This window comes from Equus caballus, chromosome 13, assembly GCF_041296265.1.
Source record: "Equus caballus isolate H_3958 breed thoroughbred chromosome 13, TB-T2T, whole genome shotgun sequence".
NCBI classification, from domain to species: domain Eukaryota; kingdom Metazoa; phylum Chordata; class Mammalia; order Perissodactyla; family Equidae; genus Equus; species Equus caballus.
The window spans coordinates 10,957,546-10,983,690 of record NC_091696.1 but is presented as its reverse complement, the minus strand read 5'-3'; the positions used below and the strand labels follow the sequence as shown (position 1 = coordinate 10,983,690).

At 49.0% G+C, this 26,145-nt stretch overlaps 1 protein-coding gene and 1 long non-coding RNA gene across 20 annotated transcripts in view; both read right to left on the bottom strand.

The window, feature by feature from the left end:
- CUX1 (cut like homeobox 1) overlaps window positions 1-26,145 on the bottom strand; it is a 368,724-nt gene that overhangs the window by 315,068 nt on the left and 27,511 nt on the right. The gene's annotated exons all lie outside the window — the stretch shown is intronic.
- Window positions 12,636-16,627, bottom strand: LOC138917104 (uncharacterized). Its single transcript, XR_011424613.1, has 2 exons — window positions 15,399-16,627; window positions 12,636-15,167 (listed from the first exon to the last, which is right to left on the bottom strand). It is a non-coding gene; the product is annotated as an uncharacterized lncRNA (long non-coding RNA).

Here is a 26,145-nt window from a genome sequence, read left to right as displayed (position 1 = left end):
GGAGGGAGGGAGGCGGCTCAGGAGTGTTGGGGGTGGCGTCCCACAGTAACCGGCTTTATTCTCTCTTCTGACTCCTGATTGAATTCAAGGGGCACTTACACACTCTCCTACAAGAGCGGGTGGTTTGTTTTGCTGTGTTTTTTGCATTCCTTATGTGCACAGTATTTGCACGACCAGAGTGATCATGAAAGAATTAGAATTGAAAGTGGACTCCGTAGGGCTGTGGACAAGGCTCTCTCCAATGGCGCTGGGGAAAGTCTAAATGGACACATAAAGGCACGTTGGCAGTACCCATGACATTCACAAATCCACGTCCACGGACCCACAGCTCTCCTTGCAGGCAGGTACCCTGCAGATCAACGTGCATCAATGTCAAATGGTGGACGTGCAAAGTTCTTCAAGGCGGCGTTGTTTCCAGAGCAAGGGATGGAAGCAACTCAAATATCTATCAATGGGGAACTGGGTACATGAAATATGGACCTTCAGATCAGGGAAAATCATGGAGCTTTGAGAGACAGAGAGAGAGAAATGGAAAGAGAGAATTTAAGCTTTCATGTACTAATTTGGAAAGTCTAAGAAACACTGTTAATTAAAAAAAATTAAAAAGCAAGGTGCAGAAGAGTATGCATAGCATGCTAGACTCTGTGTACATAAGGGAAAAATAACATATATTCATATTTGTTTCTATGTATAAAGAAACTCTTGAGGGATACACAAAGAAATCAGCAATGGTGGGGGCAGAGAGACAGGAGACTTCCCTTTATGCCTTTTTTGGGGTGGGGGGGACCATGAGATTACGTTACTTACTCAGAAATAAGTCATACAAGGAATTTAGTGCAATTGCTGCTATAAATTGGTTCCCCTTGTCTGGAAAGTCTGGTTAATACATACCCGAAGTCTTAAAAATATACACACATCTTTCACTCAGCACTTCTACTTTTAGAAATTTAACCTAAGGAAATAATCAGACATCAAACAATCATAAAAAACATGCACAGATGTATGAGGATGTTCATCCCAATGTAATCTAGAGTAGGAAAAAGTTGGGAAAGAGAAGATCAGTTGAATGAAACACTGGAAATCCTACAGTGGAAAACAATGTACATGTCACTTCCACAAACAGTGTATTAACTTCTTCTTTAACACCGAAAGATACTCTTAATAGTACTGTAAACTCTCCGTTGGGGAAAGATTAACAATCTGTCCAAAGTGTTCTTCTACTCACCTAGTTTCATGTTTACAAAAGCCCACAGCAGGAGAAAGGTCTGGAAGGACATAGACCAAAATGTTAACAGTAATAGGATTCATGGTGATTTGTATTTCCTTCATCATACTTTTTTGTAGTTTCTTAATTTTTAGTAACATTTCTTACTTTTAAAGTCAGAGATAAAATCATTTCTACTTTGCAAAAGAAAAGCCAAATAAACAGCTGTTCTTCCTCTATTGGGTAAAACCTTAAGGCCTACACATTAGAGAATGGAAAAAACCTCTTAGGCCAGAAAAAAAGAGCATTTGGCTAAAGCACAGAGATGGGCACACCTGAGCGGCACTGGGGGGCGGGGGGGTGGGGGGTCTCCCCCTCACAGGTCCTGACCAGCCTTCAGACCAGGTGTTCTTTCCGTAAAAGGTAGACGTGGTAAACAGAAACCAGCACCAAAATAGCAAACAGAAAGCCACGGGCTCAATCGGGGAGCGGAGGAGAAGCGCCTGCATCCTCCCTCCTCTTGCCTTCTATGTTTGGCACAAACAGCTCTTTGGCTTATTACAGGGCAGTGTGACAAAAATACATTCTAACAGCAATTAAACACCATGTCTAACAGCCAAGTGTTTTTGGTTAATAAAGAGCTCTGCTTATAAAAAGAGAAATCATTGTCTCATTCAAAGCAGCCGAAATTTAAGCCCTCATCCTTATTTCTCATAAGCGATTCGCACTATTTTGTTTTTAAAAATCACCCCACCCAAGGCATGGCACACAGTTTATTCTACCTGAAAGACTGTGAACTTTGTAATCGAAGAGGTCTGGGTGTGCATCCCAGCTCTGCCACTTAATACTAAGTGGCCCCGGACAAGCTCATCTGCCAAGTGTCCCTTTCCTCACCTGTAAGGCAGAACGTCTGTAAGGCCCTGTTCTTGACCTTTCTCTAACAATTACTACCCAGAAGGGTTAGAAATGAAAACCGGCTAGCTCCTGGCCCACGGTGGGACACCACTGCTAAAGCAGCAGGAGAAAGTCAACCAACAGACGCTGTGAGAGTCGCACCCGCTCTTGATGCTCTGGGACAGGCAGAGAGCAAACGTTCTGGTATTCGACTCGATGATTCCAGATTACTTCACTTAGGTAAGACTGTTTTCAACCATCCCAACCACAACTGAATCTGTCGGTTTTGCTTCAAATACATGGAACCTTTGTCACCTACAACGTAGAGCCCCACAGCTTCTCTCGCACACCACCAGGCTGGACGCACGGCCTGGTGGCGAAGGCATAACTCAAGAGTCTGATGGGCAGAGCTGAGCCTGTCCTGAGCAGCCTGGGGACTTGGGCCTATGCCTGGACTCCCGGGAGAACCCAGGATGGCTCTGCCACCACCTTGCTGAGCTGCTCTCGGGAGCCAAGAGATCACAGTCCTGAGAGTTCCCGGCAGAGCCCGGCACCAAGGCGATAGGTCATAAATGCTCCCTTCCTCCTTTGTGTGTCCTCTTCCTCTCAGCCATGGGTCGAGGTGACGTGCTCCTGACTGGTACTCAGGGAGAAGTTCAAGCACTCCCGGGGAGCTCACACTCGTCAAGTTTCCGCTCTTTTTCGGTAAAATGGAGCTAACACCCCCCCGCCTTCTATTCAGCTTTAAGGATGTTGTCAGGATTAATTGAATGGGGCATATTAAGCTCTTATTTCCTCAGACAGAGACACCGAGGAAGCACAGGATATTATTCTATCAACGGCCTGCTTTAGGAGCATCCCCAGACCGGCACGAAAGGAATGTAGCATCTTACTCCCATCCTGATTGCAATAATCCTAATCCAATTAAGCCAGAAGCCACACTCTGAGAAGCATCTCTTGTTTCAGGGTCAATGTGAAACCATTCCAGACTCGCGGCCTGGATAACATTCAGCATAATTTACGGTTTACCTCTGTCGAGGCATCCCGAATATTCTAAGGACGACATCAGGACATGCAGGCACTATGATCTCTTCACTTCAGCAGTTCTGTCCTCATTTTTCTGTAGAAAATTCACTGTTTAGAAGAGAAACAGAGGCAGGGACCTATTTCTCTATCAAAGGGCATAATCCACAGGAGAAATACACCTTAAAACTGTCTTCTTAAAATGTAGAAAAACCTAGACAGTTTCACCCACCGTCTAATATTTAAAATAAGAACAGAGAACATCAAAGTTCTTCAACAAATACAATTAAAGCCACCGTAACTTTAGTATTCTATAAATGAGCAGGAAAAAGAGAGATCCACAGGGGCCCCCAGAAAACACCCCAATCTCTAAAAAGTTAGTGCCACAGATCACCAAAGCCTATTCATATACATACACACACAGACAGGGTATAGTGTGTAATTTTTTATAATGATATATTTCAAGCATACATAAAAGTATAACATCCTATGTACCTACCACCCAGCTTCATCAAATTGTAACATCCTGCCATATTTGCTATTTTTAAAGGAATAAAATACTATAGTTGCAGCCCCCATTATACCCTCTTCGGTCTCATAATCTCGCCTCCTTCCCCAAACAATCACTTCCCAGAATTTGGCATTTACTTTTCTCAAAAACTCTTCCTGTATTTACTAGCTCTTCATGGTGCCATTAACAACCTCAGGTGTGGTTGTGCATACTTAACTCCACATAAATAGGATTACCCTGCACACACCCTCCAGCTGGCCTTTTCTGCTCTGTGCTGTGACTGTGAGGTCCGTCTGCAGGTGTGGCACGAGGCCTGCTGTCGCCTGCCGCCCCTGCACAGCACACGGTCGCCCACCTGTATGTCCCCCAGTTGTTTACTCCCGCCGCCCACATGCAGTGAATGTTCCCGTGCGTGTCTCCCCGGGCACACGCCCGCGAATGTCTCTTGGAGCACATTTATTCCATCCCGGAAGGAGACTGCGCCATCTCCTGTAGGCACCCTCAATAATCACTCTCTGAAGTGGCTGTTCGGGCTTGCACGTCCACCGACAGGACAGAGTTCACACTGCAAACCCTCAATCTAGTCAGACTTAAAACCTTGCCTTCTGATGGGTGTAAAAAAACAGCCCGGCTTTTACTGTTGAAAGCCATCATCTAACAGCACATCCCCTCTTAGTCCTCACGACGGAACTGAATTAAGTTGAGGCAAAGCCTGTATCTTGCTGACGACCTGGCATCCGACAGCGCCAGCGAGGCCGGAGAGCGAGGAGGGTTAACCCCGCAGTCTCCCCGGCCCTGGACGCTGCGGTCAGATACTAAAATCAACCCAAAAGCCGGGCTCAGAGAGCATCTCAATGACGACGTGCCACAGGCTTCCAGGAAGAAAGCATCAGACGGAGAACACGGTCCCCCCTGCTCTGAGTGACACCCGCACCCTGGGCATCTCGGTCCCTCCACAGCAGACAGGTGAGTCCAGCTACATAAATATTTATAAACCCGATGTGTGCATGGCACTAGGCAAGGGTTTTCCTAAATATCATTTACAGACTTCAAAAGCATCTACCCCAAAATTACTCATTACTAACTTTAAAAAGCAAAACTCTATACTACCCTCCGGCTTTATCTGGATGACTTTAAAAGGGGAAAATGAAAACACCACAAAGGGTTGGAAAAATCTTGTTAAACCAGTTCTGCCACTTAAGGTTAGGGTATTTACTGTCCGACAGTCTCAAGACAGCTGTGATGTTGCCCTTTAAGTTCATGTTCTCAAGGTTTCCTCAAGAAACAATCTGAAAAGATGCCCTAGACCCCCTCCCATTAATTTTTAGACAGTTTTAGGAATGGCAGTGAAGAAAGAGCTCCGATCGAGTTAGCACACTTCCTCCGGGTCACTGGACACCCACTTTGGGCCCAGGGGTGAGTGGACGACACGACTAACCATGAGGACGGAGCTCTGCACCCGCGTGGCCTTGTAAGGCGCCAAACAGGGATGAAGACGCAGGGACCAACTACAGCAAGGTGCTCAAGGGCCCACAGGGCCAAGGGGGCGACGTGGCCTTGGGGCAGCGTGGCAGTCTCAGGAGGGGCTGAGAGAGGGCGTTCAGGGAGGGGGGGTCAGGCCAGAAGGGACGAGGACCTGGCTTCCCAGGTGGCGGCAGCCCTGAGGGGGAGCGTGGGGATGGCGGGTGCACGTGGGAGGCACACCTGAGTGGGAAATGAAGCGATGGGGGGAGAAGGACAAGAGGAGTCTTAGCAACAGTGTTTACGTTTGTTTGACGAGGCGGTGGGGGACAGAGGGAAGCCATCAGAGACGGAACAAGGCACAGCCCTGCCGCCGCGCCCCTGCCCACGAGCCTTCACTCTACCCTCTGGCAGCCCACGTGTCCGCCTTCTTCACACTGGGGACACCGAGGTCCCCCCGGCCAGAAGCCCAGGTTCCCGTGCCCACAGTGACCACCGCCTGCAGGCAGCCTCCTGACCTTGTGCCCATCCCCTCCTGCGCCCTCCACTCCCTCCACGCCCACTAAGTGCACTGCTCCCCGAGCCAGCGCTCAGCCCTCGGCCTTTCCCATTGGATTCGAGCCTCAGGGAAGCCACTCGCTTATGGAAGTCAGGAGGCTGCCAGGCCCTAGGACAGTCCAGTGGCCAGTGCTGCCTGCCCCGCCCCCTCCCAAGCTCGGGCCGCATGTTCACTAAGGACTATGTGCCAGGCACTGGGAATTTAGCAGGCAGGATGGCCTCACCCTGCCTCCTGCACTGCTCTGTTTATTCAGGATGTCTGAAGGCAGCACATGCTATGCTCTCCATGCTCCTCCCCCGTCTGTGTTTCTGACTGAGCCCTCCGTTCCCCTCCAGTCATGCCTCAGGGCACACCTCGGCTCTTCCTGGGCCCCTCCCTTCCTGGCCCCCCGACAACAGGTGCCATGGGCCCTCATAACCCTGGAGTCCAGGCTCCAGGCCCTCTACCCACGGAACTCTCCGGAAGTCGGGGAGGGACACATCACGGCAGCCATACCACATTCCTCTGGAAGTCTTCGATGGCACCGCCTAGCGGGTCAGACCTGGAGGACTGCTGCGCCTGGCACTCGGGGCCTTACTCTCCTGCTAACACGTCTGGCTCTCTCCCCAACTCCCTTTCAGATCTAGCCATGGATCCTTGAGTGCACAGGAGCCCGCTCATGGTATGTGCCCCTGCCCAAGACACCGCTCCCTCCCCCGCCTGCCAAATGGTCTCCATCCCTCGTCTCCCACTCAGCCAGCAGCTCCTCCTGGAAGCCCTCCTGATCACTCCTGTAGCAGTGCCCTTTCTCCTGTCGGTTCCTAAAGCACTTACTGTCTGTCCGCTCACAGTACTTCCTGCACAGTTAACTTAGACGAAGTTCTACACGGCCAACTTTTCCCATACCCAGTTAAGTGAGGGGTTCCCTGAGGGCGGGACAGCATCGCAGTGGTCATGGGTCACGGCGCTGTGTGTCCAGCAAGCACCCCACACAGGAGCACCCACAGCTCGCACACCTGCAATAAAGATGGGCCGAGGAGGGAGGGTGGGCCACATACAGACACCATCTCCCACTGCGAGAGCCGCCTGGACAGGAGGGGAAGAGGGACACCAGAGAGGGGCAAATTCAAGCCCTGTGCCAGCCAGGGAAGGTGCCAGGCCACCCCGAGGCCAAGGTTCAGCAGATCGGCAGGAGGATACGAGCCAGCCCCACACGGGCACAGGCAGCTCCACGAACGGGAATGAGAACGGGTGAGACGGTCCCAGCCCAGCTGATGGAAGCTGGGCCACCAAGTGACCAAGCTTGGCGGGACTGCACTTCTGCCACATCCACACTGCGGTGACAGTTAAAGCCACAAGCGAATGACTCTAGAAAGAAGCTGGCTAAAAAAGAGAAGAGCAAATTCTCTGAAGTCTGAGCTTCTGATGGCGACACCCAGAGACGAAGGTCCCGAAGGACAAGAGCAGCAGGTGCAGTGTCGGTCTGCTGATGCACCTGCTGGCTCCGCGGCTCCTCTGTGCCTGTCCTTGCCCCCCTGCCTCCCTCTTCTCCTCCACAACAAAGCCTCAGGTCTGCCACGGCCATGCCACTCGGCACGCTGGGTGTGACTTCATCCTGGACGCTGCCGGCCCCCAGGACGAGCAGGGCTTCTATGTGGCTCTGGCTGTGGGACTCACTGCTTGATGGCCAGACCTAATAAATAGTCTGCCATTAAAACTGAGCATCCAAAGAGCCCCCTGAACAACCAAAACGCTGCCGCCTGAGCTGGCTCCGTCACACGCGTTCTGGAAGGTGCCTGTGTGTAAGGATCCACCATCATTTCAGCCACCGTTGTGGACTCTTCTCCACTTTGTCACATTAAGCACACAGAAAAAAACAGAAGTAAAATGGCTGCAGTAACACACGGCGCATTATCACCATGGAAAATCAAATCACACAAACTTCAAATGAACTTTATAAAACTCTCTGAAACTTCTTACACGGAAATTTCCCCAAAGGCCCCCATGCCGCCTTCCATGTAGGTTCTGAAGTCGATCAAATGCCAGAGGACAAAGTATCACCTTCAACTCAACGGTTCACGGCTCGTGTTGCTTACAGTGTCTCAGGGTTGAAATTCTCATGATTGCATTTGTCACCAACAGTATAAGTGGTTCGCTGTGTCGGCCATGAATGCTCAGCAAACAACCAGGCCTGCTCATTTATCTCCTCTGGCTTAATTTGAGTCCTTAAAATAAATGTTCACGTCTGCAATGAAGGGTCTGAAACGATGCTTTTGTCTGGAGACTGTAAAACAAGCATTCCAAGTATTGGAAGACTTTAAGGTCATCTGCTTTGCCAAAGTCTCTCAAGAACAAGTGTGGCTTTCCCTGGAAACCATTAAAATATAAGTCCCATGAAGGCAGGGCTGTCATAATCCCCAGTACTGTGCCTGGCCCTTACTAAACAAAAAACAGATTAGCTTAATGAAGAAGGGGACGCACTTCCCACCATGGCCATCATAAATAGGGCTCGACAACGTCTCTGCACGTGCCAGGTGTGCACACACACTTCCTACATTCATAAGCAGCCGTGTTCAGAGACTACACACAAGTGTGTCAACAGACACCAGCTGCCCCCAGGAGGACATGCGCATGACACGTGCTACATGCCTGCTGCAGCTGGCCGGTCCAACGCCCCCTCCAACCTGCCTGTCCCATCCGCATTCGCACCCAGCACTCAGCACCCCCGACAGCGATGCGGCCGGTAAAGTTTAACCAACATCAGACTTTACCACCCCTCTCACGGGGCTCTTCTGTCATCTGAAAATAATATGCTAAATTATACAGGGGTACTAATAAACACTTAACGGCATGAGAAACAATAACTCCACCATGTGAAAGTCTTAAAGGAACAGACAGGCAATTTCAGCTGAAAGAAATAAGGATTGCACTTCGGCTAATCTACATGAACATCAGTGCCTCTGCAGCATCCAGAAATATGTTCTCAAAAGGTCATGTGCATAAGCATCCACTGTGAAGAACACAGTTGTTCTGGGTTTCTTGACAAATAAGAATAACCAGGCTATAATAAGAGCAGCTGCGGGTGGGCCCGTGCAGCAACCACCGGGCCGCTGTGCACCTGGGCCTCCCCCAAAAGACCACAGGGCCTGCGAAGGGGGCAGCAGGACGAGCCAGCCAGGGCCGGGAGGGGACTCAGGGCCCAGGGCCTGGCCCCCTCTTCCAGCTCACCGGGCCGAGGCCCTGGGCAAAGCCTCGACCTGTCTGGATTTCAGCTTCTGCGTGACTGACAGGGTTGGTCTAATTTTGGTGATTCTACAAAATGTTTCAAACAAATGACGTACACTGTGAATACTGTGTGAGAAACAGCATTTCCCAGTTTTTTTTTTTTAGAAATAATTAAGGTGGCTCACTAAATATATTCCCCATCTTGAAGCACCCCCAGATGAAATATAAAGTTTAAGTAAGGTATTAAATGTAAGTGCCATCATTAGGGAAATGCAAATCCAAACCACAATGATATACTACCTTGCACCCATTAGGGTGGCTTCTATCAAAAAAAACGGAAACACGTTGGCAAGGACGTGGAGGAGTCACAATCCTTGTGCCCTGCTGGTGGGAATGTAAAATGCCAGAGCCGCTGTGGAAAACAGTATGAAGGTTCCTCAAAATATTAAAAATGGAACTGCCATATGATCCAGCAACTCCACTTCTGGGCATATACTCAAAAGAGCTGACAGCAGAGTCTCCAAGAGTTATTTGTACAGCCATGTTCACAGCAGCATTATTCACAACAGCTAAAATGTTGAAGCAACCCAAGTGTCCGTACCTGGAGGAACACATCAACAAAATATGGTCTATCCATACAATGGAATATTATTCAGCCTGAAAAATTAAGGACACCCTGACATATGTTACATCATGGATGAACCTTGAGGACATTATGCTGAGCGAAATAAGCCAGTCAGAAAAGGACAAACAGTGTATGATTCCACTTATGAGGCCCCTAGAGCAGGCATTCATAGAGACAGAGAGGACAGTGGGCGCCAGGGCTGGGGGAGGGAGGCTGGGGAGTTAGTGTTGAACGGGGGCAGCATTTCAGTTTGGGAAGATGAAGAGTGCTATGGGCGGATGGTGGTGATGGTTACACAACAATGAGAATGGAGTTATGACCACTGACCTGTACACTTCAAAACAGTTATGATAGTAAATTTTACGTGTATTTTACATTTTAAAAAATTGGGGGAAAAAAAACAACCCTGCCATCACACATACATTATACACCTCCTGATGGAAACATATACCATCACCTAAAACAGAATCCAGCTGAAAAAAAAGACCCAGATCTGATCTTCAGATCCAGCAATAGATTACATGGGGTGGGGGCGGGGGGACTGGTCAGTTGAGAGACTTCAAAGACCACGAGACGCACGAACCCATCCCAACACCAGGATCTGCCATGGATTGGGAGTCAGACGAACTTTTTCAGATTATGACATTTATGGGAAAAAAGAAATGTGAGTATGGACTGGAGAGTTGACACTAACGATTTTTTGCCATTTTGGGGGGGGATCTGATAACAGTATTGTGTTTGTGTTTAAAAACAAAACAAGTCCTTATCTTTTAGAGAGACTGAAATATGATGAAATAAGATATGCTGTCTGGGATTTGCTTCCACGCTAAGCTGGGGTGGGGAATGAGAAGGCACAGCTAAAACACGGTTGGCCAGGAGCACATAATCCCTGAAGCTGCGTAATGGCTACTGAGGGATTCAACATGCTCTTCTGTTTGGGCATATATTTGAATTTGGAGCCACATTTTCCAGATAAACCAACAGTAAGAGGTATCTTTTCTGAGCATTAAACTTCAGGTCTGACATTTCCAAACATATACCCAGCCCTTGTAAATTGTAAGAAAATCAACACAATTGCCCCTACACCAACCCTGGTAATGAAACAATTTAAGGAAATACTTGGGTTGCAAATTATACCAGGATTTTAAATATCTCCCTCAATGCGTACCAGGTCAGTATCATTACTCAAAAAGAGGAAAAACCCACCCCTTCGCAGGCAACTCCAAGGGGAAGGGGGCAGGTCCTGAGCCCGCCCGGCCTTGTGAGCACCTTCTGAGCCTGCATAAGGGGCTGGCACGAAGACGGTCACACGTCACGGGCTGCTGTCCTCTGTCAAGCTGAAGGGCAATCGCAGGCTGAAAGGCAGGCGACTATTCTACTGGCAGCCTGGTGTCATTTGTAAAGTGAACTAAACAGAATACAAACATCACCCACTGTCCGACACTGATTTATCACTTAAACCTACCAGAATGTAGGCTCCCTGAGGGCAAGAATGATCCTGACCCCTCCCCACCAACCCCAGAGCCAAGAAGTGTCTGGCACGTGGCCAGAGGCTCATTACACGTTTCTTGAGGTACTGACTCCGTGAGTAGATGTCAAAAATGCCTACGTTCACAGAAAAATATCCAAAGGAAATGAATCGCAATGTTAACGGTGATTATAACCCCACAGTGGATTATGCGTGACTGACACGTGACTACACGCCATCCCCCACCAGCCCAGATATGTGGGAAGCCCACTCATGCTCCAAGGCCCAGCAGTACCATTACCACCAAATCAGGACCTGTTGTCCTGCCCTGCCCCAGCCCCGGGCCCCCAACCCTACACCCAGCCCAGCCTGCTGTGTGCGGCGCTGGGCACAGGCCCTCTTGCCACAGGACGGCAGCTCCTGGAGACACAGCCAGCACCTGACTGAGCCAGGAGCCCCAGCATCTACCTGGCGCAGGGCCGGACAGTTTGTTAAATTCAGATGACGGAGACATTTCAGTTCCAAAAGATGGGGGTGAAAATGGGTTACAAATCTGACACCTGTTACTGACCCTTAACAGCTAACTACTGAGCATGGAAACAGATCTTCCACTTAGAGAATCAGCTATTACTCGGTTTCAGATGATCAGCACGGGCAATACAGGAGAATCCCTGGCACAGGAAACCACCTGCCAGGACAAAAAAGATGGCCAGGAGTGCGCATTCAACCGCTGGAGGATGCAACGGAGGAGGAAGAGACAAACTCCCACACCCGGCAGGAATGAGGCAGCACAGGGCTGCGCGGAACCTGCCGGGCACAGGAAGCGCCTGCCCAGCTCCTCCTCCGCCGGGCTGAGTGACAGGCCAGGTCCAAAGCCAGCCAGCACCTCCCACGCTCAGAGACTCCAGACCTTGAGAGTCAGAAGAAAGAGTGCAACTCTCCAGTCTTACAGACAAGAAATGGAGGCTCAGAAAGAGCAGCGCCTGGCCCAGGCCCAGGCCCAGGCCGGCCAGGGCAGCAGCAGCACTGGCCCCGTGGCGGGGTTCTGCGTCAAGCCCCTCTCTGCGGGGACAGCCAAGGCTGTCTCACTGCGGCAGCGCGCAGAAAAAACGCCTGCTTCATATCATTCACTGATATTTTCAGATGTGATAATGGTATTAGGCTGTTTTTAAAAAAAATAGAGACATTATCTTTTAGAGATACGTACTGAAATATTTCTGGATAAAATAAAGGCATCCTTTTCAAAATTCCAGAAGCAAGTGGGGGTAGAGATGAAACTAGACTGGCCGTGAGCTGATAACTGGCAAAGCTGGCGATGGCACAGGTGGGGTTTATCACAGGTGTTGCTCTGCTTTGCTGTATCTTTTGAAAGTTTCCGTACGGAAAAATTTTTCTTAAGTACTCTTCAAAATACCGAGTGGCAGCAATGCTAGCTTCTTCAAGGAGGGTCTTTGCTATCATCTAGGCCCTCCCCCAACCCCACTCCTCCACAAAAAAAAAAGAAAGACAAGGAAGGGAGGAGGAGAGACGGAGAAAGAAAAGGAGAGAGAAAAAGAGAGAAAAGAGAGAAAGAGACAGAAAGGCGGGGGGGGGGGGGGCACGTAGAAAAAGACACCTTTCTACTACTGTCTTGAAGACAGTGCCCATGAAGTTTACGGCAGGAGGGAAAAAAAAGGAGCAGTGTGGTTTCACTAAGAGGGGAGTTTATTGAACAAGTTATCAAGTCAGCAGAGAAAACAAGCCATGTCAGTATTAGATCATTAAATCAACATTTCTGGCAAAAAACAATATTTCCAAACATTCTGATGACAGCTGGATCAAACCCGCCAATACTTGACAGTAATAAATATAGTTATTTGGGAAGAAAAATAGGGAGTGACCTTACAGTTCCACTGAAATATGCCAAATAAGGCAAGCTCGAAGCTGTAGGAAACGGAAAAGAACAGCTAATATTTGGCAAGCTTCCTTCATGATCAACAAATTAAAATGTTAAGGAAGCAATTTGTTGAGAAAAGATATTTTTAAAAGGAGCTGAATCATGCAGGTTCGGCCCCGGATACGGTCAATTGGTCATTTTAAATCATTTTTTCAAAGGGAATGTTTTCAGCCCCCAGAAATCGCCTTTTAGACTCACTGAGTTAATCATAAACTGGCCTCTCAGGTGGAGGGAGGGGCGCCTGCACTTGGTTTCTCCGCAGCTCTGCCCTCAGCCCCCGGGTCGGCAGCTCCTGCAACCTGAGCGTCCACCCGAGCCGCTTTAATGACAAGCAGGGAAACAAAGCTACAGCAGAGTCCAGCTTTACATTTCCAAAGACTCCGGACGCCAATCCATTTTCAATCATTAGCCATCTGACCTACTTTGAAGCTAGAAAGCTTAATGTTACCAGATTTCTTCAGCGAAAAAAAGTAGATGTGTACCGGTTTTCACGATCCATCAACAAATAGGAAGACATTCTTGGGATCAGAAAGCCGTTCCCATTCTAAGGGGCCAAGTGTCCCTTCATTACGCCGCCACAGTTCACAGGGCGGAGGGGGAGGGAGGGGACAGCTGTTATAAATAGTGGCTCACGTGACGGTAAGTCATTAAAGAAGAAAAAGTCCAGGAGAGGGGCGCAAGGGGCTGGGAGGGGCTGCCATTCAGACAGGGTGGGGAGGGGACATCTGGGCTGAGACCTGAACAGAGTAAAACCCACCAACGCAGACCAGAGTCAGGCTCCAGAGCGGAACCCCCGCCAGCACCCCCAAAACAGAAACTGAAACGCTCTTTGCGAGACTTCTGTCCAGTTGCTTGGTTACAGGCTGCTCTGGCTTTGTCATAACCTTGAGGCATCTAGATATGACTTTTTTTTTCAATCAAGCTCCCTGGTCGTGGGCCCAGTCCCCGGACAACTGCAAGACGGTGTCCGGTTTTCAAATTCCTCTTTGTCCTGGCCTTAGCACTGTACTGAGGTGTGCCTGGGGTGTGTGCTCTCGGCATTCAGCTGAAGCGTCAGCCCGGGGTCGCTGACGCACGGCCTGATCCGTACTGGACTGCAGGGTCTGGAATGGCCCCAGGTGACCGTCCTGACAGCGCCCAGGGAAGGGCTGGCTCTACCGGAGGAATGCAGCTCCTGCAAGAACTGCCGGCACCAAGAGCCACCTGCCCACGGGGGACAAGCCCGGCTGGAGGAAACACGTGGCAGCAGACAGATTCAGCTGCACCGCGGTCCAGACGATTCATCACAAGCCAGCAGACCTGGAGGCCCCTGAATTTCCAGGGGTTCGTTCTAGCAGCCAGCCAACAGCACAGCCTCGTCCCGTCCCCAGCCAGCATGGAGAAGAGAACCCCTAGTGTGTTGGGGACGTCTATTAAACAGCCTGCCTCGGGGTGGGAAAATCACCTCCACCATCTTCACAGACCAAGGGCCCCCTGAGACAGAGGTCAGCTCAGCACGTCGTGTAGGGACTTAGTGAGGCTTGCTTCATATTTAGTTTCTTTAATCAGGTTTCCTACGGCTAGCTGAACGTACACTTTCTGTGCAAAGTTGGCTACTGCACAGCGGCTGGGGGGGCTGCTGGACACAGGACGTCCAAGCCACCACGCTCAATGTGGAGCAGGCAGACCCACGGAGAGCAGGGGACGGGGACGCGCAGTCCGCCCAACACACCTGCAGACGTCCACAGGGCAGCGAGGGTCCCCGGCGGGCTCCTGCCACCTCGCCCTTCCTACAACTCGCCCTCATGGTTGTTAAGTAAACCTGATGAAGCTCATCTCTGAAAATCACCAGGAAGAACAGTTAGGGAAAAAAAATCCCTGCCAAAAAAAAAACAAAAACAAAAAAAACCTTCCTTGCCATTATGCAAAGCCACAGGAGGGGCAGCGTCATCTGAACCAAGTCACCGTAAGGGGGTGACAGCCTCGTGAGGGCAGGAGTGGGAGCCAGACAGGTGCCGTCCCTCCCTCCCTGCCTCGTTTCTGGGAAGACGGCCCCCCCCAAGTTTAAGGAGCCCAGCACGTTCATCCTCAACTGGTTAGAGCCCAGCCCCGCGCTTCGCCTGACTCCAGCCTCGCTCTGCTTTATTTAATTCAAAACAGCTGATTTCAGAGACGTTCGTCCTCATCCTTCATTCTAGTCCACATCATTCCAAAAGCCGACTATTAAGAGCGGTGAAAGGCCTTTCTGTGTTGAAAACATCTTTTATGTGTTGAAAGTGGATGAAAGCCATGCATTTTGACTCCTGAAAAAAAAAAAACCATGTCTTTTTATTTCTACAGATATTTCAAAAATATGACATTTATTGAATGCTATGCCTATTATGTGCAAGGCACCGTGGGAGGTGCTGGAGTCTGAGAGTCAAGCACAGCCCTGCGTGGATAAGCTGACCGCCCAGAAGAGGAACACCACCAGGCCCCAGATGGCTGTGATACGGGGTGCAGGGAGGCAGAAACACAGGGCGGGGCTGGAGTACCTGGGGGTTCAGAGGACCGATTCCATCAGCCAGAGGGGCTCGGAAGGGAGCCGTTCAAAGAGAAACAGGAACTTGAGCTGGGCAGGACTTCCGAGGCGGAGGGAGAAGGATGGAGAGGGAGGGTGCCCCAAGGAGAAGGCACAGCGTGGCGGAGGCGCGGCCACAAAAGAGGAGGGCCAGCTCAAGCACCGGGGCCTGATCAGCCGGCACGTGTGGGAGGCAAGGAGGCAACGGAGGGAGGGGACACCGGGAGGTCACGGAGGATGAGGCCCGAGGAGGGACCACAGAACTGCTGCGGCTTCCAGACAGCGGTTTCAGTTTACTGATGAAGAGGGAAGCAGAGAAGAGGAAACCTTGGAAAGTGCTCATGGGGGTCAGAAGGAGGCTTTTCCTCAAGTGCACGAGAAACGGTGGCACAGCAGGGCGACCAGCTGCCCCAAAGTCGTGCGAGTTGGAGAAACAGTTGAACTTCGTCTAACGGGGCAGCTTCTGAAGTCGAGAACCACAAGGAGGAAGCACTCCCTTCGGGCCTGCAGGAAGGAGATTGCACGGCTGAGTCTGTCCCGAGCAGGGAGGCACAGCCCTGTGAGGGGTTTCCATCTAGAGGGAACGACATGCGTCTGCTCGGGCCGCTTCATCTGCCAAAGCCGCCGACTTCTTGACCCGCCCAGGTCTAGAGCCTTCAATTAGAGACCGGAAAACACCGGCTGGGATGAAGTCAAGTTAGGGAGGGGAATGGATGAAGAGGCAGCTCTAACGAAGTAAACAGACGGCAACTGTGGAATAACCTCGTGGTCATCATGCATCGTGGATAACTTAAAACTTCTGCCCGGCTTGCCCGCGTCCAGCTGGCCTAAGCTGTTTCTTAACACAGGAGGAGAACAGAGAGAAAGTACCAGACCGAATGCTGTGACTTGAAACTCCTTGCAGACCCATCAATGACTCTTCTATTGTGCCACCCAGGAACTCAAGCAAGACCCGACCTTTCCCTAAGCATCTTTTTCTCTGTCAATCGATGAGAAATGACCCGGCCCTGTGGAGGAGGCCACACATCAGGTGTGGTTGCTCACCTGAGGATGCCCCCGCAGGCAAGACCCCCAGGCCGGATCAAGGGACTCAGTAAGCACCGCAGAGGCGGGAGGCAGGCTGCGAAGGGCCGTGGGGCTTCAGGGGAGAGGGAGCTCCTGAGGCTGGGCAGGCAGAAAGGGTTTCACAAGGACGCAGAGCCTGAGCTGACGTGGTCCACCCCTGCACGAGGGGAGAAGAGTGAGTTCTAAGGCAGGAAGTAAGATGTCATCGTGTTGGGGAAGATTACAAGCCAGAGGGAAGGAGACGAAATAACAGAGAGGGAAGATGCAACCACTGCGGCAGACCATCGCAATGCAAAACGAGTCCGTTTTTAGTCCTTCTGTGTCCTGGCGTGTGTGCGTGTACGTGAAGAAAACAGGTGGGAACCACTATGGAGAATGAGGTGCCACATAAACGTGAGATGGGGGTGTCATTTCTTAGTCCAGTAAGGATGCTACGGTTAAGTAAGAATAGCTCCCAGTTAGGAAGGTCTCGCCTTTTGCAGATGAGGGAGTGGAGACATCCCACGACTAAATGATGGAGGCAGGATTTGAACCCAGGCCTCAGCGCCAAAGCCTGCACTGCTTCCTTCTTCTCACCACAACTAAGGCTCCTACACTAACGAGACTGGTGATCCCGGTGTTTCATGAAGTCGCTCTAAAGGTGATCCCAACATGTGTTCATCACGTGTCACTCGCTGGCAGCCTGGTTGGAAGGAGCTCCTCAAATATTGCCATGAAAGATAAACCTGATCTGTTTCCTATAAAATCAGTGTCACCACATACAGCCTTACTCCATACAAAAATTCAGGCATTGTGCAAATGAGACTTCCAGTTTAATATGGAAGATTGACACCCAAGCTGTCTCTGCTCCCTCCGAACAGTAAGGTCCAAACTCACAGGACAAAGGGAACAAGAAAGGGGGGGCAAAGGAGAAATCCACCAAATCCTAAAGCTGGGAAGCTGCTGGAGCAGCCACAGCGGCCTCACCAGACCAGAGGAAGCTCACAGCTCGGCCTCAAGACCGGAGACTGCAGGCCGCAAACTCACTGCTCAGGAGGGTGGAGCGGCAGGGGCGTGGGAAGGTGGGTGTGCAAGGTGGGCAAAATGCCATTGACAGGAGCAGGCAGACCCCTCCCTCCCTCATGCAGCCTAGGGACCCCCTTCCCCACTGTTGACAGAAGACACGGTTTCTCCAGGCCATGTGCAAGGGACTGAGTGACCATCCCCAGCCCTTCCCCAGCCTGGCTCCTGGAAGACAGGTGGCCAGATGCACAGCTGTCAACCACCCCACCCAGCAGGGAAACTGAGGGCTTCCCACCCGACAAACTGTGAGCCCAAGAGAGAAGAGCCACAGATACTGACACCCTGGGGACTCCCCCAACAAAACATGGAGCTGATCACTCACAGTCAAGGCCACCAGTCGACGGCCCCCCAAAAACACCCCGACACACATGCTCATGTACACACACGTGCACAAAGAGCTTCCACATGCTAGTGCCTTGCTCTTATATAGGGACAGACGATGGGATGTCACCAGACACTTGAGGAAACCTCTAACTGGGACCAAAACAGAAAAAAGGAGCAGAGACGAATCACCAGATGAAAGGATAATAAATGCGGGTCTGGTCACACAACTGGGTACAAACATCAGAGAAAAGTGACCACATTTACTGCAACACAGAGGCATCTTCACAACGGAACGAGTCCAAAAGGCAAGCTCCGGAAGTCTACACGAGAAGCATGATAACATTTTGTTTGTTTGTTTGTTTGTTGTTTTGTTTTTTAAAAGATTTTATTTTTTTTCCCTTTTTCTCCCCAAATCCCCCCAGTACATAGTTGTATATTCTTCGTTGTGGCATGTGGGATGCTGCCTCAGTGTGGTTTGACAAGCAGTGCCATGTCCGCGCCCAGGATTCGAACCAATGAAACACTGGGCTGCCTGTAGCGGAGCGCGTGAACTTAACCACTTGGCCACAGGGCCAGCCCCCCATGATAACGTTTTTATAGAGCTCAATAAACACAGAATTTAAGCACACATACATTTGTGACAAAACAACGTTATTTTAAGGCTATGACATAATAAATACAAAACTCAGGACAGAGGCCGGCCCAGTGGTGTAGTGGTTAAGTTCATGTGCTCCACATCAGCGGGGTTTGCGGTTCCGATCCCGGGCATGGACCTACACACCGCTCGTCAAGCCATGCTGAGGCGGCGTCCCACACAGCAGAACTAAAAGGACCTACAAATAGGATATACAGCTATGTACTGGGGGGCTTTGGGGAGCAAAAAGAAAAAAAAAAACAGAGGAAAATTGAAAACAGATGTTAGCTCAGGGCCAATCTTCCTCACCAAAAACCAAACGTAGGTTGGCGGTCACCTGTCCTGGATAGACAGGCAGGGAAACAGGAGTGGCAGGAGTCCACAGGCGGATGCAAATTACTGGTAATGCCCTGGTTTTTGGGTTGAGGGCAGAGTTCACGGGTGTTAATTACATTCTTTGTAACCAAACCGTGCCACATACAATTGTTTACATGTTTAAATAATGTTTTTTCACAAACATTCTAAAAGGTAAAAACAAAGACAAGTCAATGCAGAGAACAGAAGAAAACTTTTTTAAAGAAGGTGGCGAGCAGAGCCAGGGAGACAAAAGACGACCCGGCCCCTGTGAAACACGACCGGGTCATACGAACGGAACATTCAGAGAACCAGAAAGCAAGCAGGCTAAAAATACGACAGACAAAGATCCAGAAAGATCAGAAAGTTGACAAATTTCCCCAGAAAATATATCAAAAGAGATAAAGACATGAAAAATGAAAGGTGAGGACAAATAGCAGGTAAGTTCATGAAGCCCAACATCTGAATAGCGCGTCCCGGGGAAGAAAAGGAGACCCACGGGGCACATCCTCATGCACCCGAGAAGGTGAAGGCGGCGACGACGCCTCTCAAAGGGATTAGAGAGAAACAGCAAAAGGGCGGGAAAACAGACCGCCCTGGACTAGGGGAATCCTGGAAGCTAGAAGAACAATTGGCCATCTTTCCGGTCCCGAGGGCACTGCTTTCCAGCCTGGAATGCTACCCTGGGCCGCGATGGTGGGAGAACAGAATGAAGACCCTGCTGGGCCGCAGATATGGACACCCCTTAACAGGAAGCTACTGGAGGAGATCCCCCCCGAAGGAGAGATTAACTGAGAAAGATAAAACCACAGAATTCAGACGACAGGGGAGCCAAAGAAGAGAGAGGCGAGGGAGGTCCCAAAATGACGGGGAGGGGGAGCAGGAGGGCAGCGGGGCCCCGGGCCTGGCAGCAGCCACCCCAGCTGAAGCGGAAGAACAAGGGACCGGGGGAGGTGTCACCAAGAAAAGATGAAACTTACCTATCTGATAGGTTCCCACACTGTAAGAGGTTTACATTGCTGGAGGACAGTTTAGGCATAAATTAGGTTCGTACACAGAAAACTAATATTTACGTAGATGCAGCTATCCAAACACTGAGTATTTTAAAATCGATTGACCCAAAAAGAGAAATACGACAACTCCGAGAAGAAGGGGAGAGAGGAGGAGGGGACTTTGGCGAGGCCACATCCTGGTGTACCTCACAGCACCACAGCAGTAAGCACCCAGCACGGAAAAGGCCAGGAGGAGGAGCCGGGGCCAGCGAGACGGACAGAGGCTCCGGGTGCGGGGACGGAGGGCGGGATGAGGACGGGGCTGGTGCTTCTCAATACTAAGCCTTCCAGAATTGTGATAAGTGTTCAGAAAGAAAGAAAAGATGCAAAAACAATGCCTACCTTTAGACAACTTTTATTTTCAAATGAAATACACTCAAGATGTAGAACTTTCTTTTTTCTTTTTTGTTCCTTAACAATTCCCAACCGTGACAACCATAAGGACCACAAGAAAAAGTGTGAATTCTGCCTTCTAACTGTCTTACTCCCAAGCCGCTCTCACCCATGCCCCTTTTCTAAAGGCTGAACCTGGAAGTTTGGCTCCAACCTGGGTTCAGAATGGCAGGCGGAGGGGGCTGTCAGCTCAGGCCTCCCCAGAGGCGGGCCGCGGCTGCCAGGCCTGGAAGGGCAGCCCTGGGCCCTTCCCACAGCCCTGGGCCCCTGCCTGGCACTGAGTTCTTTTGTCTTCGTCATCCAAGATTTTCTAACAGTGACCTCTCTGACCCTGCTTCTGATATCCTTGCTGATCATACTTGGTACAACTCTTGTACCACTTTCTCCAAATTTCACGTTTCCCTCCATTATATATCTAAGTCAGATCAAAGTGTGTTTTATATGAATTTGCTGCGTTTGAAATTCACGCAATCCTGCCACTCCATTCAAACTACGTGATAAAGGAGGGAAGGCTAAGATGAACCAACCTTCACCCTCTGCCCCTCTCCCACAGCTCACTCAGCTCCCTCAGAACAAGACAGGACTGACCACGCAAGGGCCCCCCAGACCTGCTGCCAGGGACGAAACACCTACTTGGAAACAGTCTTCAAGATCTTGGCCAAGAAAACAAAACGCAGAGCCCAACATGTAAGTCACAGGGCACAATCACTGTGTCCTGCTCATCGCTGTCGGCAATCACTAGAGAGAGCAAGCTCTCCAGACAGAAGGACACCTTACAAGGATTCTGTCGGTCTCTGCACATTTGGTCTTCTACGTGCCATACATTTAAGAAGCTACTGGAAATTGTTCTCCTCCTTAGAGTTAAGCACAGTCCATTAGCACAGAGCCTCACTTTGCACAGAATGGTAAATTCTGAACTCAATTTGGCCCCGTGGAGGCCCAGCAGGCTGAGGAAATCGGAGGAGGAGAAAATTCAAACAATTACTCGTCTCAATCAACATCAAGAATCAAGTTGCTTCCTCCGAAAAATCCATTTGCCATCTGGATGGAAGAAGACCTCCACTTTGAAACTGAAGTTTGCCACCAAATGGGAAAAATCAAAGGTGCAAGTATCGTGTGACTCACATTTTTCATTTGCCCACTGATCATCTGACGTGGAAGTTACTCACACCCAGAAGCAGGCTTCCTTAAAAAATACATTATTCAAAATGAATTGGGTTTAACGTGTAAGCAGATATTTTTAATCATGTAAGGGGAAAAAATCTCTGGGGAAAAGCATAAAAGAAGTAAAAATAGTAACTAACACAACACTGAGATGCACCCAGTGACCCGGGCGGCCCAGGCATTGATGCTGACACTGTGACACACGACCTCCCAGGCTGGGTACCGCCACTGTCATGCTTTATTTAATACCAGGAGGGCTCCGCTGGTGAGCTGCTGATACCACAATAGTCTCCTTGGCTCTTTCATTTTGAGGCTAAAAAAAAACTTAGGAACGTCCATCAGGCATTGTCCTAAGTGGAGTCTTAGCAAATCCCCTATAAAGCAGGGAGTTTTGCCAGCCCCATTTTACGGAGGAGCAGGTTAAGCACCCAGAGGCACATAGCTAACAAATGGAAGAGCAGAGATTGCAAGGCACCCGGGTTGTTGGCCGCCCAGGCCAGAGCGCCCTCAGCTGGGGGTGGGCAGTTGATGGTTCTGGGCACATCCCAAAGGCGGGCCATCTAGACAACCCCTCGATCTCAAGCACCAAGGGCTGCCATTTCCAGGTGACAGGACATTGTGGATCCGGCCCAAGGAGTGGAGGAGAGGCTCCCCAAAGTTCATTTTCCAAAGAAGTGCTTGTCTTCGGGCTTGGCCCCGACATTCATGACAACATTGGTGCAAACACCAGGTACATCGCGGAGTCATTTCGAATCCTACCGAAGGTCAGCACCGAAAGCGGCAGTGAGTCCCTACATCCCCAACAGCCGCACGGGGGACCCGCCCCTTCCCCCACACAGGCACAGCCCTGCCTGCAATCCTCCCGCCTGTCTCCTCCTGCTCTCAAGCCGACAAGAACTTCCCTCACCTGCTTCCCATTTGCTATTTTAACGTGTTAGGACCTTGCAAAGCAGATCAGTGGTACTATCAGAACTGTGTGTAGAAAGGAGCTAGGTTTCCAACAGGCTTGGGAGAGGGCCCGGAGCCCCAGCCTCTATGCCACACCGTGGGCAGGGCCAGTGGGGCTTAGCCAGGAGGTAGTCAGAATTTTAGCTGTACAGACAGTACCTCAGACGCAAACAGTAAAAGAACCCGTTAAGTACCCAGCTCCCAACTTCGATGACGGTCAAGTCATGGCCAGGCTATACCGTGCCCCACTCCTGTCATGAGAACCTTTTTAAAAATACCATCGCCAACCCCAGACTAACAGAATCAGAATCTCTGAGGGTGACCTCCCCCACCCGGGGTGATCCCGAAACAACAGCAGAGGGAGGCAGCCCCAGGAAAACAGGTGACTGGAGCAGGGCCCCAGGAGGTCCTGAGGGGCCTAACTGTGCGTGCGCATGTGCCCCCCCCACACACACACACACTCCCCACCCCCACAACCCCACAAGCCCTCTAGCCTAAGGCACACCCCTCTCCACCAAACTCCTGGGCTGATAAGCTGCGGCCTTAACTCTTCCCCTCAGGGGCAAAGGATCAGCTGGGTCACAGGGAGAAGAGCCGGAAGGAGAAACACTAGGAGAGACCAACTAACCCAACAGCCTGCACAGAGAAAGCAGAGCTAACGGAGCCACTGAAGGAGAACTCAAGATGAGCACCGTAAAAACCAGCAGAGGAGAGAGAGGCTGCGGGCACAGGAAATGGGACAGATATGGACAAACTTCAGAAACTGACGGGAATAAAGAAACACAGGAATGGGTTTTAATAATTTCAGGAACCATCCAGATTCTGAACTCTAGAAGAATAAAATAAATCGCACAATTTTAAAATCCAGCAGAAGAAAATTCAACCCAATAATACAAGAAAAGATACCCCCCAAAAGTAATAGGATAAGAAAACAAAATAATACTGCATAAGTCCTAATATAATCACAATTACCATCAATGTGCACCAGTTAAATCCACTAATCAAAGACTCTCAGCCTGGGTTTAAAAAACAAAATCCTGCATGGTATATCTATAATAGACACATTTAAAGCAAGAGGCTATAGAAAGACTGGAAATAATGGAAGAGACAAAGCTTTATCAGGCAAATAGAAACAAAAAAAGAAAAGAAAAGAAGAATAATTTTAATATCAAAGCAAACAGAATTTAAGGTGAAAAACATCATAAAGGATGAAGAGTCTACAAAGACACCAGAAAAAGGAACAAGAAATCAGGAAGCTAAAAAGACATGATCATATATGCATCTGACATGATAGCCTTAATACAAGTGTGAAAACCATCGGAAAAAAATTAGCAAAGACACAGACTCATGTAACATGAATAAGCTCAAAATAATACACACAGTGAAAAAATATACCCAAACAAAAATCACGTTCTTTTTGAGCACATATAGAACATTTACAAAAATCTGCCATGAGCAAACACACCAAAAAGGTCTCTTAAACAGTCCAAACTAATCGGCATCATGTCAACTGTGTTCTCTGATAATATGCAATAAAAATGGACATCAGAAAAGTTATTAAAGGAAAATGTCAAAAATCTAGGAAATATACTATTATATAACCCTTCGGTTAAAGGGGAAATTATCAGGAAAATTACAAACCGAAAACAAAATTACAAACTGAATAAAAATGAAATCGCTACGTGTGAAAATTTGTGGAATACGGCTAAAGTGACACAGAAGAAATGTTACGGCTTTGAATACATTTATCAGAGACAAGAAAGAATTCAATTAAAAGCTGAGCGTTCAAAAAAAGAAGTTAGGAGAAGAGAGTGGCCTCACAGAGACAGCGAAATAAAGGTGAGCAATCAGCCATGCAAACAAAAAAGACAAGGAGTTAAAAAGAGTGAAAGCTGCCGTTCTTTTAACGATTAATAAGGTAAACAGAATTCCATATGAGATGGAAAATAAAAACGAAAAATTTAGACAAATTCAAAAATGGAGAATGTAGGAAGAAAATCAGAAATAGCTAGAGCTAAAAACAGATGTAAAAGAATAACAAAAACATTATGGCCAATAATACAACAGTAAGTTTTGAAACCTAGATGAAATGGATACATTTCTAGAAAATTATAAAATGCCAAAATTGGTGTAAGAACAGAGAAACCTGGACAGACCAACAACAAGGCAGGTGAGATGGGAAAGGCCGCCCAGACCACGTGCTGTCTCAGGCCCAACGGTCTTACAGGTGAGCCCTACCAAAAGGAGATACGGATAATCCTCATCTTGTACAAATGATTCCAGAACTATTTTAACCGATTTTACATAACCTCAATTCCAACTGGGTAAGGATAAGAAAATTATAGGCCAATTTCATTTAATAACACAGATCTGAAAACTGTACATCAAATCCAACAATTTTTTTTTTTTCTGGTGACGAAGAGTGGCCCTGAGCAAATATATGTTGCCAATCTTTCTTTTTTTTCTCTCCCCTCCCCAAAGCCCCAGTACATAGTTGTAGGTCATTCTACTTTTTCTATGTGGGATGCCGCCATAGCATGGCTTGATGAGCAGTGTGTAGGTCCACGCCCAGGATCTGAACCATTGAACTCCAGGCCATCAAAGACGAGTGCACAAACTTAACCACTCGGCCACAGGGCCGGCCCCCAAACAGTATTTTTATTGTACAAGACAATGAAGACTTTATCCCAGAATGAAAGGATGATTCAACATCACAGCATCAATCAACGTTAGCCCATTCATGGACCAGGGATAAAAATTGCATGGACACGAATAGATTTTAAGGAAAAGTATTTGCTAAAGGCTAACACCTGTGTTTATGACAAAAACTCTCAGAAAACTAGGGAAAACGGAGTTAAGGTAGTTCCCTAACCTGATTAAAGCTTCCACTAAAACTCTCCGGCAGGCACACCCTCTGAGACCAGGAGACGAAGGCAGGCCATCATTGCCACTATGCAGAGTCCTCGAGGTTCCGGATGACAAAACGAGGCACTCCAGAATAAGCGGTGGAAGGAAGGGAGCAAACAAAAGGGTCACTTTTTTGCATATGAGACTGTCTCCTGAGAAATCAACAGAATCAAGTTAACCAGTAAAATTAGTGACATTTAGCAGGCCTGCCAGTTTCAACATCAGTAAACAAAAACCAGTTGCTGTCCTCTATACCACAATAATCAATCAGAAAGTTTTCTTTAAAAATCAATAAGACACTGTTCACGACATTACAAAAACTATAAACAACTAGGAATTAATCTAACAAAGACTGCACAAAACCTTTATGGAGAAAGAAGACAAATAAATGGAGAAATATCCTTGTTCAAGGATGGCACAACTTGAAGTGTTTAATTGTCCCCAAAATTAATCTGTATATTTATTCCAAATGCAGTAAAAATTCCAGCAGAACTTAGAGGGAACTTGACAGAAATGTGCATGAAAGGGTAAGGGACTTTGAGTAGCTAAGATATTTTGAAAAAGAACAAAGAGGAGAAATTCACCCGATCAGAAATTAAGAAATGGTCTAAAGCTACAGTAATTAAAATGGTATGGTACCAGTGCAAGAAGAAAGAAATAGGGCAGTGGAACAAAAGAATGACCCCAGAAACAGATCACACGTACACGGGGACGTGTGGCATGACAGAGGCCACTTCCCAAATCAGCGGTAGGAGATGGCTGTTTGGCGGGCAGCGCTCAAAAAACTGACTACCGGGCATGCTGCACGAAAATCATCT